Raw genomic sequence first — 17,447 nt, forward strand, 5'->3', positions numbered from 1 at the left:
ATGGAACTATATGGGAATGGGAAGAATACCGACCGGACAATGCTTCTACGCCTTATGTTTTCACCCACACAGGAGAATCTACTACGAGCAATGAATCTGTAATTACTGTAACACGGACTAAAGCAAATGTATGTGTACAAAGTACTGGACGAATTCCAGTTGGGTCTAGCGACTGTGTTGTTGTATTAAATATGGATGGAATAAATGACAGTACTTTTCTGGCTTCACATAACACCTATTTAGTATGTGGAAGTCATGGATACCACAGATTACCTATAGGGTGGTCTGGCACATGTTATGTTTCTTACCTATTACCCCCTGTTTTCCTGGCACCTGCTTCATATCATCGAGATTTTAAATTGTTTAGAAATATTTCTATGAATCGCTATAAACGGACAATACGAATTGATGATGTGGACCAAACCGACACTAGCTTGCAGCAATATGTTGATTTTAATTTAGGATTGTTTCCATTTGTAGGTGCTGCATTAAATAGTAGGAAAATACGACGATTAACTAGAGTTGTAGAAGGTGTCACTAACGAAACTGCTGCAGCTCTAGGAAATATTACAGAAGAGTTGCAGATTGCCAGAATTGTAACCCTCCAAAATCGGATGGTCCTTGATGTAATGTTAGCAGATAGAGGAGGAGCATGTAAAGTCATCGGATGTAGCTGTTGTGTTTTCATCCCAGATAACTCACCTTCTGTATATGAGGCAATTCTTAAACTGCATAAAATCGCTTCTGATATTCATGAGAAAAATGGCACTTGGACTTTTGCGGGATGGTTTTGGGCTTTAATCTCCGCCTGGGGTTGGAAATTACTGACTATTCTATGTATCGCAATTGCAGTAATTTTTACCTGTTGTATGTGTATCCATTGTGGCCCAATGTTATGTTCCATGTGTATAACTGCCTGTATACCATCTAGAAGAAATGCCGCAAAAGCTCAAGAGACCTTGGATAAAGAAGTGACCAATATAATGTGCATAGATATACGAGATGAATGCACAGATTACCCCAAAAAGAGCATATGTCTTTAGCTAACGCTAAAAGGATCGTCTGTTGTAAATAAAACAGCGATTAAGTTGAGCGTTAGCAAAAGACATCTAGGTTTTTCCGTTATCTTGACATTTGTTATGGCATCCATTTTGAATCCACGGCAGCCATTTTGTCTGCCACATGCTACCTCGTGTCGACCATGTGCGTTGTCCTACTTTTCTGCTCATGGCCTCTAAACTGCCCGGCAACAAGCTATTAATAGCTCCTTTGTGTTCTCCGCTGACCGTTAGGGTCTACATCTGTTAATGGTTAGTCTTAGATTGGAATGTGTTAGCCGAGACCCCAAGACTGATAGCTCCACCCACTGATCGATTGTGCTTCTCGATATTACCATGTATGGACATAAAATGTGCTCTTATGCTTTGTACCGCCTTCTTTTGAGCCCCTGTGTGGGTATAAATAAACAGTAGCCCTTTGTGCTACTTCTCGCAGTGCCGAAGGGTACTGGTTGAATTTTAGCACCACCTCATGAGGTGTAATAAACGTTATGTTTTGTATTTCCAGTTTCCGTGCCAACTTTTTCCTTTGGAGTCTGCGGACTTTTGTGCTCAGAAGGGCGAACCCCTTGCACTAGCGGGCCTGGCTGAGGTCTGCTACGACACACCATTGGAGGTAATTGTGGCCTTTGACAATTTCAATAATTTTATTAAGTCCATTCTGACAAGTCCTATTAAATAACTTGACACCACCAAGCTGGGTTCATTTGACAAGGATCGCAGGGCTGCTAATCAAATGCTACGAGCCGCCTAAAATACCATTCATAGAGACAGGAATCTTATAGCTAGATCAAAGCAATACTATAAATTAACCCATAAAAATCACAAGCTGGCCCTTAAGGAGGAAGCCTGGACCGGTGTCATTGGGTCATACAAGGAAAGGGGTACCAGAACCGTTTGTGTTCTGGTGATTGGCAATAGGCAAGCCAAAAACAAAGGCGATGGTCTGAGTACTAACATCAGTGCTCATACCTGGCTCAGTCACTTTAAAGGTATTTACTCATTTGATAATTGCTGGTCTACTCATTCAAACACCTAATGGATTATGGGCCCTACTTGAGAATTTTGTTATTATTGATGGGGATAATTTGGATTTAGGCACTAACATTTCTAAGACTCACTACATGGTGTGTGGCTCTCAGAGGGGTAAGATCAGGCCCATGTCCACCAAGGGCAATAATATCAACCAGGTTAATGAATCTTATATAGGAGTAACAGTGGAAGTCCTAGGTAGGCCAGAATTCTTCACCACGCCCGTGCCATCTTAAAAGGGGACCCTGGTAGGATTCATGAGATTTCCCTGAGTAAGGCAGCTGCTAACAGAGAGGGCAAGGAGATCCTGAAGCCCAATATTAGAGAGTTAATTTGCATCCAAACTGCTATGGGTGCTGAGCCATATCTCTCATATGTAAACAATGTTTGGAACAGGGCACTTCTGGCGAAATTTCGAGTGGGGACTATTAGATGCTATCTCTGCTTCCCTAAAGGTCAATTCGACTTTAAGTCCATTTTACTCTGTCCTTGCGATGAATCTTCCCCTCAAGCTCTGGTTCACTTTTTTTTTTTTTCAAATTCGATCAAACATTCAGATGTAAATACTTAGTGCCGATTCTTTAAAAACCTGGGTTTTTATCAGTATATCAGTTGACGCCTGCATTTTATTTTCTCTGTATGCTGCCTGACTACACTGCATGTTACTCTGTGGGAGCTATTTTAAAAAGTGCTCTACATTGGCGAAGGTCTATTGATTTTTAGACCTTCTTTAAGGTTGCTTGCCTATTCTCTTATTTCGTATATGTATTGCATTGGAGCTCCCTACTTGTCACGATTGCACTTTAGCATAAAAGCTAGACAGACAACAAAGTGTGCAGCATTGTGGAACGGTTGTGTTTTTAATGCCATCCTTGTTTAATGTCATTTTATTGTATCAAACTGGGATTTTAAGTTTGCTCTTGTATAATCATATATTTATAATCTAATTAAGAAATCAACCAATCAATCATCATTTCATTTAGTTTTTCCAGTGGTACACTCGTATTATTTATTGATCTTTTGGGCTTGTGTTTTTATGTGTAAGCGTAACCTTTCTCTGCTTTCTTCCTTCTCCTAAAGGAATTCAATGTTGATTGTACTTCTATCTACTACTCTGGTTTTATTCCTATTCTTGATTATACCAATTGTTTCCAGCTTCACAACACCTTCAAGAAGACACTTGGCAGTTTATAAAGCATTGATAGTTTAAGTGTGCCTTAACCTGGCCCCATCATGATCAGGTACTAAGGATGGAAAGGAGGTTGAAGAATGATTTGGCTCATTGTTAGCGGACATAGGCGCTCATCTGTTTAACCCCTTCGACGCTCATGACGAGCTGGGCTCGTCATGAGGTAGCCTCCTCGCACGCTCATGACGAGCCCAGCTCGTCACGTAACATGCGATACCGCAAATCTCAGCGTGCGAGCGGAATTCCGCACGCACGCATGCGGTTAACACACACTGCATTGCATGCTTGTCTAGCGTGCATGACTATCATCTCATCCTTCGAAAATCCGTATGGTCGTTCAGCATTCCAGACTGGATTGATGCCTTTTCAGCAAGTGAACTTCCCAACCTCTGTTCAGCATACGTATCTGGAATGTTGGACAGTAATCAAGCTTCCATCCCATTAATGCAGCAATTCCGATTGCCTTCAGGGAACCTTTGCTATTTGTAATGTGGTTGAACTCAAAATGATGACAGTGGGGACATTCGGCACTTTACTCATCTAGCTCTGGATTTTATTGCTTCCTCAAGTTATATTCAAGCATTACGGCTCTCTACTATAACATAAACTGCTCTCTGGATAGAATATGACGTGTGTACTGACAGCTACAGAAGCAGCCATCAATCAATAAGATCCATCAATCTATTTACAAGATAGGTTTAGGGATGCAGATGTTTACAATACAATTAGTACACCTGATCATGCATTCATGCAGAGAGATCAGCCAGCGGTGTGACTTGAACACTGTTCGCTAGATGGCTTCAGTCTCAGGTACATCCTATGCAACATCCTTCGCTCTCAAGGCCAGGCCTTTGTTGTAGTCCCTAGATACAGGCTTTGCCGTATGGGGGGACGCTCCTTCAGTGTAAAAGCGGCATTAGCTTGGAACTCTCTCCCGATGGAAGTCCGTCTGCTGGAGGATTTTATGGCTTTCCGGAAAGCCTTGAAAACTTTTCTGTTCTAGTTGCTCCTTTTTAGTTTCCAGCCTGTTTTGATGTGCCTTTTATTAGAGTGGTCCCTTTTTAGTATTCCGCTTCCCTCCGTTGTGTTATGTTCCTCCTTGTCAAATGCGCCAGGACGCTCCTTAGCTGGAGTAGCTGTGCGCACAACAAAAAACAATAACATAACATAACAGATGGCTCCCAAAAAAGCATCCTTACACCACCAGTGGTGCTCCACAGTTGGTGCGAATAATTAAAGGTGATGGCTTTTTTTACAACGCGAACTTGACCCGAAGGTATCGGGTATCAGAGCGCTTTACACGAGCACCAGCTGCTTTACATGAGGACACATTCATTTTTTGTAAGGCACAGGGAGATTAAGTGATTTGCCCAGGATCAGAGGATGTTGCGCGTCCTTGCCGAGACTTGAACCCGGTTCCCCAGATTTGAAGTTGACTACCCTAGCCTTTAGGCCAACTCCGACAGATTAACTGCATAAAATTCCCTATGGGTGGCAAAGTGGCTAAAGCAGGCGACAACTGCGGAGGGGTTTCAAGAATGGGGCCTAATCAATATATCTAAAGAGGGCTCTTTCCAAGAACAGTTATAACTTGGACTATAAGCTACACAACAGTTTATATTGTTTTTCTTACATATCTCAAACGACCCTCTGTGCTTAATAAAATGGAATGGAGGTATTGAGGGAAATAAAATAAAATTAACATGGAATCTCGATTGTCTAAATAGCTTGTGTTCAATGCCCCAGGCTCCAAGGTAAAAAAAGATAAGGAATTTATATTGGAGAAATGACACATGATGACTGGGGGAAGCACAATTGGTGCTTATTGATGAGGTTCCTTCCAATAGACATTAACTGATTCAGTTCACTAGGCCTCAACTGATTCAGTTCAACTATCACCTTCAAATATACAGCACTGGACAGAAAGTGAAACCAAGCTTCTTCGCTCATTGCCTGGAATGCATTTGCAAAGGGGGGAGATATCTAGGTCTTGGTATGGGTAAATAGTTTTGTCCAAGTCTCCTGGGTGATGATGATGGCTTTGGAGTTTTGTCCGACGTGATGATCTGGAACTAGCAAGGGACAGAAACAATTCTGATAAGTGGGATATTGCCTAGTGTTGAGGAAACAATGGGACACCTGCAATTTGTGTGTGACCCTGTGGTAAGGCTAGATGTATGATAATGGAAGCACAAATCTACTGCACCAGGAAAGGGTGTTGCATTTAGACGTACACCAAAATCTAACGCCCATAGTTGGAATTTTGGCTTAGGTGTATAGTAGTCTATAAGAGAGGCACCAGCACAGGCTGCATACTCTTCTACTGATATCTGTTAACGCAATAGATGATCTAAAGTTAAACCTACTAGTAAAAATGCCTTGTGTTAACGGACAAAATGCTGGCATACTAGGAAAACGTTTGCGATCTCCAAGTGCTGAATTTTATCTTGCAGATTCAAATTCTGTTTATTTAAAAAACGTGCAATATATAGTGGAGCACTCCGATTTACAAAGCTTGTTGAATGCTACCATATGTAATGGTCTGAGGGGGGGTATGCGGAGGATTGAAAACATCTTTTTGCAGCCAAGGGGTGTGATATAAACCTTTAAAAATAGTGGGGTGAAGTCAGAGATTGTGGAAGACTGGCCAAACAAGTTCTGGCACTCAATTTTAAACACCTTACTAATATGGCTACATCTATGGGATGTGACTCAAAAGCCCTAAAAATTTTGTGTTGGCCATACACTCCAAAACAACACCGTTGTACTCGACAAAAGCTCCCCGAAGAACAAGTTACTTACCTTCAGTAACACCTTTTCTGGTACAGACACAATCTAAATGCAGATTCTGCACCTTGTAAGTATCTCCAAGTGCCAAACTGGATTCAGAAACTTTAAAAGCAATTCCCTTGCGCGTTGGTAGGTGGTGTCATGCTGCTCCGCATCAAGTCAGTCTGTTACAGATGTGACATCAGGTCCACTTTGAGACCGCCACCTCCTCGTGCTGAGGTCAATTTATTCTTTCTCATCTCCATTCGTGCCGTCGGACACAGAGCCATTGATATCAGAGGAGCTGTGTCCAGAGATTTAGGTTCTCATTACTGGATCATGTGACCCCATTACAAATAACAGGGAGGAGGGTGGATCTGTGAATTCTCTGCAGTTAGATACAGTCTCTACCAGAAAAGGCACTATTGAAGGAAGGGACTTATCGTTATGATATAGACTTCTAACTGCAAACTCATCATCTTGTGGACAAACACCAAAGCAGTTGGTAGGTGGGTCTGAGGAATGCTCAAACCAGGAAATCCTCCAGTACAGTTGGGCGAAATTCCCGATCGCCGGACCTGGCTATCAAGGCAGTAGTGCTTTGTGACGGTGTGGAGAGATGCCCATGTAACAGCCTGGCAAATGTCCATGACTGGCACACTGCAGGCCAGAGCAGTGGAGGCAGCCTTCACTCCAGTGGAATGAGCATACAAGATTTCTGTGTGCTAGCCCATAGCACATCTTTATGCATAGAGCAATCACTGGGGAAATGGTCGTCTTCTGCACTGCTTATCCCTTTTTTTGCTCCATAAATCCAACGAAAAACTGGTGGTCTTGGTCTATTCTCTGGTGCAACTGATATAAAAACTAAGAGGCCAGGGTTACACGGCCTCATCAGGTTCAAATGCTAGAGGTTTATAGGACAGCCTCACAGTGAACTGGAAGAAAACACAGTACGTTCACCTGATAAGTTACCGGATCGCCACTTCCACATGGCATTTTTTAAGCAAGACTACAGATGGCCATTTTTAATACTTCGGTATGTTCTTCACACTTGATCACCAGGAGGATTGGGACACAAACATTCTCCTATCCTTAGTAGCACTTGCTCTCACTTTGAATTATGGGCCTCACTACCCCCAAAATATCATGGGATCAGCCGCGCTGTATAAAACCGTGAATCAACCTCACTTTTTATACATGCTGCAATACTACCCATACATACTTCTGCCAACCTTTTTTTTACAACACCCAGGCATTGGTCTCCAAGTTCCTTCAGTTGGGTAAAGTCCCCAGGGTCTCTTCTACCAAATGCCCCTTCTAGCATACAGTGGTGACCTCAGAACTCCAAACGTATGGATCTATTACTGGGGGGAACTGGGGGGGGGGGGTAAGTGGTCCCAATTAGCGACTGGCTGTTCAGGGACCATCACAACTTCTTCCTGGTGTTGGAGCTTGAAACAGTTAAAAAGCTAGGCATACTTAATTTACTATACGGAAGACATCCTCCATTCTTGCTCCCACAAGGCTGCTGCTCTTGTGCTGGTAGGCAGCTCAGATTCACATATATCGGAATAATAAACTCACTGCTCATACTCCTCATTCGGCAGGCGCCAGTCAAACAAGTAACACTAATTACTTTGATTGGTATCTCTAAGCTGTCTGACTTATGGAACGGGGACCATATAGTTACAAGTGAACACTTAGTGGAAGAATTTGAACTGCATAAATCAAAGTTCTAAAACAAAATACCTTCAGTTCTGCCATACGTTCAACACTTACAGAGCAGACTTGGAAGATGTACTGGAATATAAGCAGCTGAAGTCTAAATTAATACTGGACAATCTGGCCCCAAAGGGGATATTGAAGTTGTACTGATCCACTCTCCTTAATTGCCTGGACCCATTACAGAGTACACGATCTGCGTGGAAACCAGACAGAGGCGAGGGGGATGATGACGAATGGCGGAATGCCAAGACGGCCGTTAAATGTTCTCCATTCCCTCTAATCGAAGACTGACCCAGTTAAATTACTTTCACAGGACATAATACAGTCCAGACAGACTTTTTAAACTGGGGAGAGCCAAATCACCAGCAGGTACACTTGGTGATCCCCAGCGCTCCTTATACCATATAGGATGGCCATGCCCAGTAATTAGCTATTATTGGAAGAACACACACAACATTTTGGCTGACCTTATTCAAATATCTGCAAAGATGGACCCTAAGGTTGCACTAGTGAGGATGATGGGGGCATGAACAGACTCACAAAACCAAAAAAGACTGGCAGGCATTGAGGGGCACTGGGGCATGGTCCAAAGACAAACTACTGGGAGAGGACTGTTTAGGAGGTATATAAATAGAGATAGATGTGCCAGTAAACTATTACAAATGTGGGGCACTTGATCTTCCAGGCAAAATGATTCGTGAACTATGCAGGGTCACCTGCCAAATGTTATATATTTGTGTCAGACACAGTGTGATATGCGTTATAATGGTATTACTCAGAAACATTACTCGCTGTACATGATATATGTGCCTCTGCCTTTTCTCCACATGTTGAACGGTTTCCCTCATTAAAAGGTTTTTTTTAAATATTTTTTTTATAGTTAAGAGCCCTCTTGATGTCAAGTCGGTAAAGTCGTTCCTCCTCTTTAGAGGAGTATGTTGGAGAACAGAAATCCAGCAAGGTGGTGGACTGCCAAACATGGAAGGATGTAACCACCTTCAACAGGAAAGCCACCTTTGTCTGAAGGACCAATTTGTCTTGGAAAGACGAAGTGTATAGTTGCTGGATACACAAAGCTTGGAGTTCACTTATTCATCTAGCAGATGTGATTGCAATAAGAAACACAGTTCAGATGGTTAAGGAAGAACTATGCATATGTTTGAATGGAGTACCCATTAGATATGGGACAACCACATTTAGGTACCACTGCACCATCATAAAGGGGGTCTGTGGAAACATGTGGGTCAGCCCATTAAAAGAGCTATCACAACAGGTGACTTGAAAAAAGATGGCTGACCCGGTAAACACAAGAAGGCCGAAAGGACTGACAAATAACCTTTAATTGTAGCCACAGCAAGGCCTTGCTGGACCAATGAAAGACAAAAACAGAAGGATGTCTTGCTTGTAAGGGTTCAACATGAAGGAGGGACCAACAGGCAACAAACTTCTCCCTGCGCTCTAAAAATACAGATGACAGAGGAAGAAGGACAACCAACTTTCCCCACTCACTCTCAACACATGGAGGTGTGCAGGCTCAGGTGTAAGACCTGGCTGAGGTGCTGTGACAATAGTTCTCTCCCGCAGATGCCAGATTTAAGGACAAAAGCTCATGGCCAACAGTTGTGGGTACCACACTCTCTTGGCTCTACCCAGAGCCAATAAGATGACTTAGCCTGGTCTATCCTGATATTTTTCAGCACTATGAGCAGGAGAGGGAGGGGCAGAAAGCATACAGGATTGTCATACCATAAAGGCGTCTCCCAAAGAGGGCCACCTTGGGAACTCCAATGTGCAAATGTCTGGGCACTGTGCATTCCCTGCAGTAGAGAAAGGATTGAGCCAGGGTTCTCCCCATTGCTGGAAAACAACCAGTTCTACTTCAGAGTGTAACAGCCATTCATGATCCTCTATGCACCGCTGGCTTATTTCGTCCACCTTGGAATTTAAAGATCCCGCCAGATGTTAGGCAATCATGGAGATGCCCTGAGCAGTCAGCCACTTCCAACGTGGTAGGGCCTCTTGGAACAGGAACCACAGCTGCACTCCATCGTTTGCTGCAGTACCACATGGGGTTCATGTACATGAAAACCTGCACTGGTTCCCTGTTGATAGTTGGATTTGGAGCCTTCAGTGTTCAGAGAATGACTCACAACTCCAACAAGTTGATGTGGAGAGTAACTTCTTACAGAGACCGGAGTCCTGTGCTCACCACCTCTCCCAGATGACACCCTCCTCCAACCCAGCAAAGGATATACCAGTCACAACCATTAGCACTGGATGGGGTAAGGAGGGGGCCTGAAAAAACACAAACAGAGACTGTTTGAGAGCGACGCACTGTACACAAGCCCCCGTAGGATGCTCCTGTTCCAACACAGTTAACCTCTGTTATATGTTATTACACATTTCAAAGAATCAAATCAAAATTTGTTTTGCCAAATTATTGTCCATACAACTTTCAATTGTTGTCTCAAAAAAAGTTCAAATGTTTGAAGATATCATGTTTTTAATGACAATATTCTTTCTTGTGCTTTTTCTTTCTTCTTTAAGTACATTACATCATGTACAAAAGTTCATCTCAACATCATGTGCAGTTAGTCCCAATGCATTTCAGTATCATAATACCTTCATCAGGGGAATACTGAAATTGAAGCCAACACAATAAAAATAATCAAAACACTGAATATGGAAGCCAAGGACTCCACCTCGTGTGCATGCGAATGGTTGTGCAATTTTGTCATAACGAGTCCCATCTCTACCAACACCATAGTGCCTCTATACCTTAATGGTAAAACCACTCACATGCTGGACTACTTTGTGACCCTCTGTGACCACAACCCAGTCTGTATCTAAATGTGCGTACCTGAACTGCTGAATCGATTGCTGACCACTTGTTGGATATAACTATGGCGTTCCTGATTGAAAAAATAAAAGCTAATGACTATCTACTGACTCTGTTCCTTTTGACATAGAAATGCCTCGGTATCAAAATACCGCCTACCTCTTGACTCCACTGCCTTGTCCCGTATGGTTAGTGTCCGCTATGGTCTTGCCGCTCGTGTTCTGAGCTGTAAATTACAATTACAAAACTGCAATAATCCCTACTCTAACACGCCTCGCTCCATAAAGGCGTTAAGTGTATGTAACACAAGTGTCGCCTCTTACCTCCCTCTTCCGTATCCAACACGCTTCTCGCCGTCTCGCGTTGTATGCGGGCGATTTCCTGTATACTATAAGCGACCGCCTTCTCCTTCCTAAACACAAAAAGCGGACTCTACATGATGAGCTACTAGCTGGCGCCATCTTAAACTGGTCTAATCTAGTCTGTTCAATATTAAATGAGGAACTTGGTTACTATGACAGCCCAAATGATAAAAGTTGATGAAAAAATGAATGGAAAAATAAATATGAACAATAAGCTCCTACCCCCAAGAGATGGAGATTATGGCACAGGCATACAAAGACAGAGGGTATCCGGAAGAGGTACTTGAACAGGCAAAGTTTAAAGCTAGTCTTAAAGACAGACAAGAACTACTAGTCAAGACTACGAAACAACCACTTAAAAGGGAGGTGTTTGTAATCAAATACTCTACAGCTTGCAGATCTATCAAGAAAAGCATTTTAAAAAGATGGGAGGTTATCGAACAGGAGACCGATTTCAAAACAGTGTTTGTAGGCAAGCCTTTGTTTGCCCACACTAGATCTAAGAACTTGAAAGAAATATTGAAGCAGCCACATACTAGAACAGGGACTGTTCACCATAGAGGCATGGTGAAATGCCACAATTGTGGCCATTGTGGTAACGTAATGGTAGGGGATGTTTTCCCACACCCACATACAGGCAAACACTAACATGGCATTGTATGCCATTAAATGCCCTTGCGGGCTGGTATACGTGGGGAAAACCACTAGAAAAGTCAAGGTCCGTATCACGGAGCATAAGAGTATGATAAGAACTAGTAATCTGAAGTCTAACCTGGCCATGCACTGGAAAGAACGGCAGCACACAATACCACAATTGCGATTCACAGTGCTAGAGAGTATAGATGAGAAGGTACATGCTGATACCAATCGCCAATTGTCTCAAAGAGAAACACACTGGATTCGCAGTTTGAATACGCTTGAACCATGTGGGCTCAATGATAAAATCGAATTTACGTGTTTTCTATAATCTGTATTAATTATGAATGTTGTAACGTGTACTTTTTGATACTGTTTTATGTTTAACACATGCAATGCAACTTTGTCAAATCAAGGACCAAATAACGAGTACCCACCATATCACTAGCAGCACAGGGGGTAGGAGCTTATTGTTCATATTTATTTTTCCATTCATTTTTTCATCAACTTTTATAATTTGGGCTGTCATAGTAACCAAGTTCCTCATTTAATATTGAACAGACTAGATTAGACCAGTTTAAGATGGCGCCCGCTAGTAGCTCATCATGTAGAGTCCGCTTTTTGTGTTTAGGAAGAAGGCGGTCGCTTATAGTATACAGGAAATCGCCCGCATACAACGCGAGACGGCGAAAAGCGTGTTGGATACGGAAGAGGGAGGTAAGAGGCGACACTTGTGTTACATACACTTAACGCCTTTATGGAGCGAGGCGTGTAGGGATTAATGCAGTTTTGTAATTGTAATTTACAGCTCAGAACACGAGCGGCAAGACCATAGCGGACACTAACCATACGGGACACCGCAAGGCAGTGGAGTCAAGAGGTAGGCGGTATTTTGATACCGAGGTATTTCTATGTCAAAAGGAACAGAGTCAGTAGATAGTCATTAGCTTTTATTTTTTCAATCAGGAACGCCATAGTTATATCCAACAAGTGGTCAGCAATCGATTCAGCAGTTCAGGTACGCACATTTAGATACAGACTGGGTTGTGGTCACAGAGGGTCACAAGGTAGTCCAGCATGTGAGTGGTTTTACCATTAAGGTATAGAGGCACTATGGTGTTGGTAGAGATGGGACTCGTTATGACAAAATTGCACAAACATTCGCATGCACACGAGGTGGAGTCCTTGTCTCCCATATTCAGTGTTTTGATTATTTTTATTGTGTTGGCTTCAATTTCAGTATTCCCCCGATAAAGGTATTGTGATACCGAAATGCATTGGGACTAACTGCACATGATGTTGAGATGAACTTTTGTACATGATGTAATGTACTTAAAGAAGAAAGAAAAAGCACAAGAAAGAATATTGTCATTAAAAACATGACGTCTTCAAACATTTGAACTTTTTTTGAGACAACAATTGAAAGTTGTATGGACAATAATTTGGCAAAACAAATATTGATTTGATTTGATTCTTTGAAATGTGTAATAACATATAACAGAGGTTAACTGTGTCGGAACAGGAGCATCCTACGGGGGCTTGTGTACAGTGCGTCGCTCTCAAACAGTCTCTGTTTGTGGTTTTTTGGATGTTACACTGACGCGAGCCAGTCAGTTTGAGCGGCAGCACCACGTAATTACCAGGATTAAATGCAACAGCGTGTTTATTGTATATTGAATATTAGATTCGCATTGGTGTGCAGAGGGTCAAACCTTTTTTTTCAGGTTTTTTTTCCCAGTTTTTTTCAGTAAGGAGGGGGCCTGCCACTGGCCCAATTGCAATTGGGCAGCCACCACTGCAGACCTTTACAGTCTCTGACATCTGGATGGAGTCCGACAGGTTGCCTTGGTGTTGACCCCACTGAGACTTCAGAGTCCACTGCCGAACAGGCATGTGCCACCTTCCATGGTCCACAAGAGGGATGCAGCACGTCGAGAGGCCCAGAAGACTCAGCGCTGCTATCCATAAATACCAGGTCAGGGTTGAAACAGTGGGATCATGGATCGAATGTCCTGGACTCATTGAGGTGGAGGAATAGCTTGAAGAAGCACCATATCTAAGATGACTCCAATGAAGAGGAGCCACTATGAAGTAGTTAGATGTGACTTCTGCGCGTTGATGGAGAAACCCAAATATGTTAACCGGTTGGCGATCATCTGGAGGTTGTTTAGGCCTGTTTATGGCAAGCCCACCTTCAGTTGGAAAACCCAACATCCGCAGAAGGGCTGCAACAACCACCATCACCTTCGAGAACACCTGAAGTGACTGGTCAGGCCAAAAGCGAGCCAGAACTGGAAGTGCTCTTAGCTTACCTGAAACTGCAGGTATCATTGGTGGGACTGCTGAATGGGGATGTAGAAGTATACACCCTGCAAATCAAGAGCCACCATCCAGTCTCCTGGATCCCAGGTAGCCACAAATTGGGCAAGAGTAAGCATTTTAAACATGTCCTTATGAAGGAAGAAGTTCAGAGAGTGGAGATCTAGGATGGGGTGAAGGCCTAGGTCTTCTTTATTTTAGCACCAGGCAGTAACAGGAGTAACAACTAGTCCCAATCTATGGTGCCAGCACCCTCTCTATCTGCCGAGTGACATGAGAGCTTGAACTTCTCCATGGAGTAAGGACAAGTGGTCCTCTTGCAAATGTTGTGGTGTGGGTGACAGGTCTGTGGGATAAGACAGAAAAAAGTATGGAGTATCCGTGTTCTATGATCTTGAGCACCCACTGGTCTGATGTGATGCCCCTCTACCGGAAATTTGTGCACTGCAAATGACAAATGGAAATCGTTTGCAGCGGCTGGGGGAGGTTGATCAGAACTTGGTTCCTGGGGCCTGAATGCTGTCATCTGGCTCCCCAGCCTTGCCCTCGAAGGAGCGGGGAGACCTGTTGCTGCTGAGGCAGATGTTGGCATTGCCTCTGCTGATACCTCTTTCAGACACTTTGAAAGGGGCATTGCTGTTGGGGCAACTGCCGAACAGGCTGAGCTAGGCCCAGCGAGAGAGTGGTGGCCTTGCTCTTCTAACAAGGCAGAGTTGCTCTCCAGAGTCTGCCTTCTGTCGTGTATTTCTATAGGTTCTGAATCGATCCCCCTATTCCTGACCCTATTCTGGTTAAACTACCTAGCTAGTCAACTAACAGTCAGCCCATGAGGCAAGAAATCCCCCATGATGCAGATACCGTTATCTGACGCAGTCACACTACAGCACAGGAACGTGTTATCTGATTAGGTCATAACGCTTGAGATCTAATTAGACAAGTGACATTCCTCCAGCCCCTGATAAGGCATACGACGTTCTCATAACAAATCAAACCTATGACAACCTGGATAATCCGTGCGGCCATTGTTTTGATTTCACAGAGAACTTTAGTAAAGAATGTGCTAACGAGCAAGTCGTATGACATCTTTATTGACGTACCTATGTCCATCCTTACGTCAATCCCGGCACCTTTAAGGTATAAATATTGCCGACCTTGCCCTATGCAAAGACACGCGTGGTGACAAGACGGAGCAGCCATACTTGCCGAAGCAGAGAGCAGAAGCAGACCCCGCAGGCAGCAGCCCCGCCTTCCTGACGCGCTGAGAGACGCGCTGCTATCTCAAGCCGAGAGACCCAGCACCGGCGCTTCCGGGTAGCCCTCGCAGGCAGCCTGGAATATCGAGAGCAGAGAAAGAGATACCATTCCTCACTCATCCTAAATTCCAGGTACAGAACTGAATAACCCCTCCTAGAGAATTCTTTAGTTATTCACTTGGCAAAAACAAACTTAACTTAAACTGTAACTTTCTATTCCCGCCCACGTATTAGACTTAGGTCAGGTACACTGGGTAGGCGTATTTAGAAACACCAGTTGAGTACGTTTAGTCAAATGTATATGTGTATGTAAATATATTTTAATCATTTTAAAACATCATATGGCTCAGAAACCATATCAATGTTTTTACAGTATTATTTTATACTATTGCTTCTAATGTATGCACTTTACTTAACTATAAGTATTGCAATAATATCGATCCATTTCTCTTGTACGAGAAAAGAGACTGATCAATAAATAACATCTTTTATTGAACACGCCCGTCTCTTCCTTTTCTCTACATTCTGATGAGACTAAGAATGCACGTACTGACTGAGTAAAATAATTGCCTTGTGCTCACACGACTCTTGAGATTGACTCTTGATTAGGGGAGAGCAAAGTTGTCATGTTCTATGGTTGTCAGAAACTAAATCCCTTCTTGTCTAATCAGGGAAGTTAATCCTTCCTTGAACATTCGAGAAAGTTTCTAGCGAACTCTGAGCTTAGCTGGCAAACCCAAAAATTAAGTCTAGCATCGACAGTAGTAGACCTAGTTAACGTCTGGCCTAGGCCTTTACTGCTGTAGGTACTATTCCAATGCGCAGAGCCTATTGGGAAAATAGGAGCTACACTACACTTCGCTTCAAAACGTTTTGGGCCATGGAACGGCATGTCCATCCTCCGTGCAACGACTGACCAGGCCTTTGGTTGTGTTCATGCTAGAACGGATGGATATCCTCTAGAATAGCTGGCAAGGTGTCTGCCACTGTCTCACAAGGTGTGCAAATACAGTCCCAGGAGACAGGAGGTATTGACAGATCGTAAGGCAATGCTGGTAGCAGAGAAAACGTGTTTTGCAACATTCTGCTTCCTCTTGAATTCCATGCCAGGTGGGTGGTGTTGTACAGAAGGAGTTGAGATTGAGGCGACTGGACGATGCATTGACCACCAGGCTTTCCGGGGTAGAATGTTGCACAAAGAAGACAGCGCTTCCGGGTGCAGGCCTGTGTGCCTTGTCACTTTTCGACTGACTCAGGGCCAGATCCAGGCTTTTTCCAGGTGCCCACCAGTATGTCCTTAAGAAATTCATTAAAAGATAGAAGAGATTCCTGGTTTGTGGCTCCTGGTTTGAGGACTTCTGTTAAGATGTTGGCTAAACTTTCACTATGGGCAATGTCAAATCAAACACTTCCAATGCTTTGCTAAAGACAGTGGCAAAAGATGTGAATTCCTCTATGGTCATAGGGTTTGGAGAATTTAGTCCAATGTCAAGGGAGGTGTCCAACCCACCGGCATTCTGCAAGTCCTCCAATATTATGGACTCCTAATAAAAAATCCTTTGTCATCATTGTCATAGTATTGTGGATCGTGTTAAGAAATCTATACTGAGTTTGTTCAGAGATGGATAAGCCCCTGAATCTGATAAAATGATCGGATCTAGGTCCGACGTATGTGCCTGTGTCCATTGGTCTGTGGTGTAGGTCTCGGCACCGTGAGAGGGTTTGGCTGTTGCACCAAGGCAGGAGACAGTGGCACCATGCTGGATGACGGCACCAACCTCTGTGGTACGGTCAGCATTGAGGATGGATTGTAAACTGGCCTTCAACAGGCTGCCACCTCGGATCCTTGAGGCCATAAAAATGCTCCAGCAGGCTCTCTTGGAGTAATTAACAAAAATCTCTCTTTATCCTCTCTCAGCTGGCAGAGTTTGGCCTCTGTAGCTGTCTGCTTGACAGGAAGTCGGAGCAGAACCACTGCTTGAGTCCATTCGATGGATTGACTCCATGACCTATAAGTACCCGCGGCGTTGTGTGACTGAACAGTGTGAATGGCAGAGAGCCATTCTTGTACCTTTTGCATTTTTTGTGGGATTTGCTTGATTTAAGTGACTTAAATGAACTCCTGGACCTCTATGTGGAGAGGTCCCAAAAACTATCCCAGGAGCAAGAGCGCAAACACACTTTTGCCTTGCACTGGGATCTTCCTTTGGAGTTCAGTGCGGTCAAGCTTGGCTTTATTGTCTCGTGTGGCTTTGCAGTTCA

Source organism: Lissotriton helveticus, chromosome 2_1 (genome assembly GCF_964261635.1).
Source record: "Lissotriton helveticus chromosome 2_1, aLisHel1.1, whole genome shotgun sequence".
Lineage (NCBI taxonomy): Eukaryota > Metazoa > Chordata > Amphibia > Caudata > Salamandridae > Lissotriton > Lissotriton helveticus.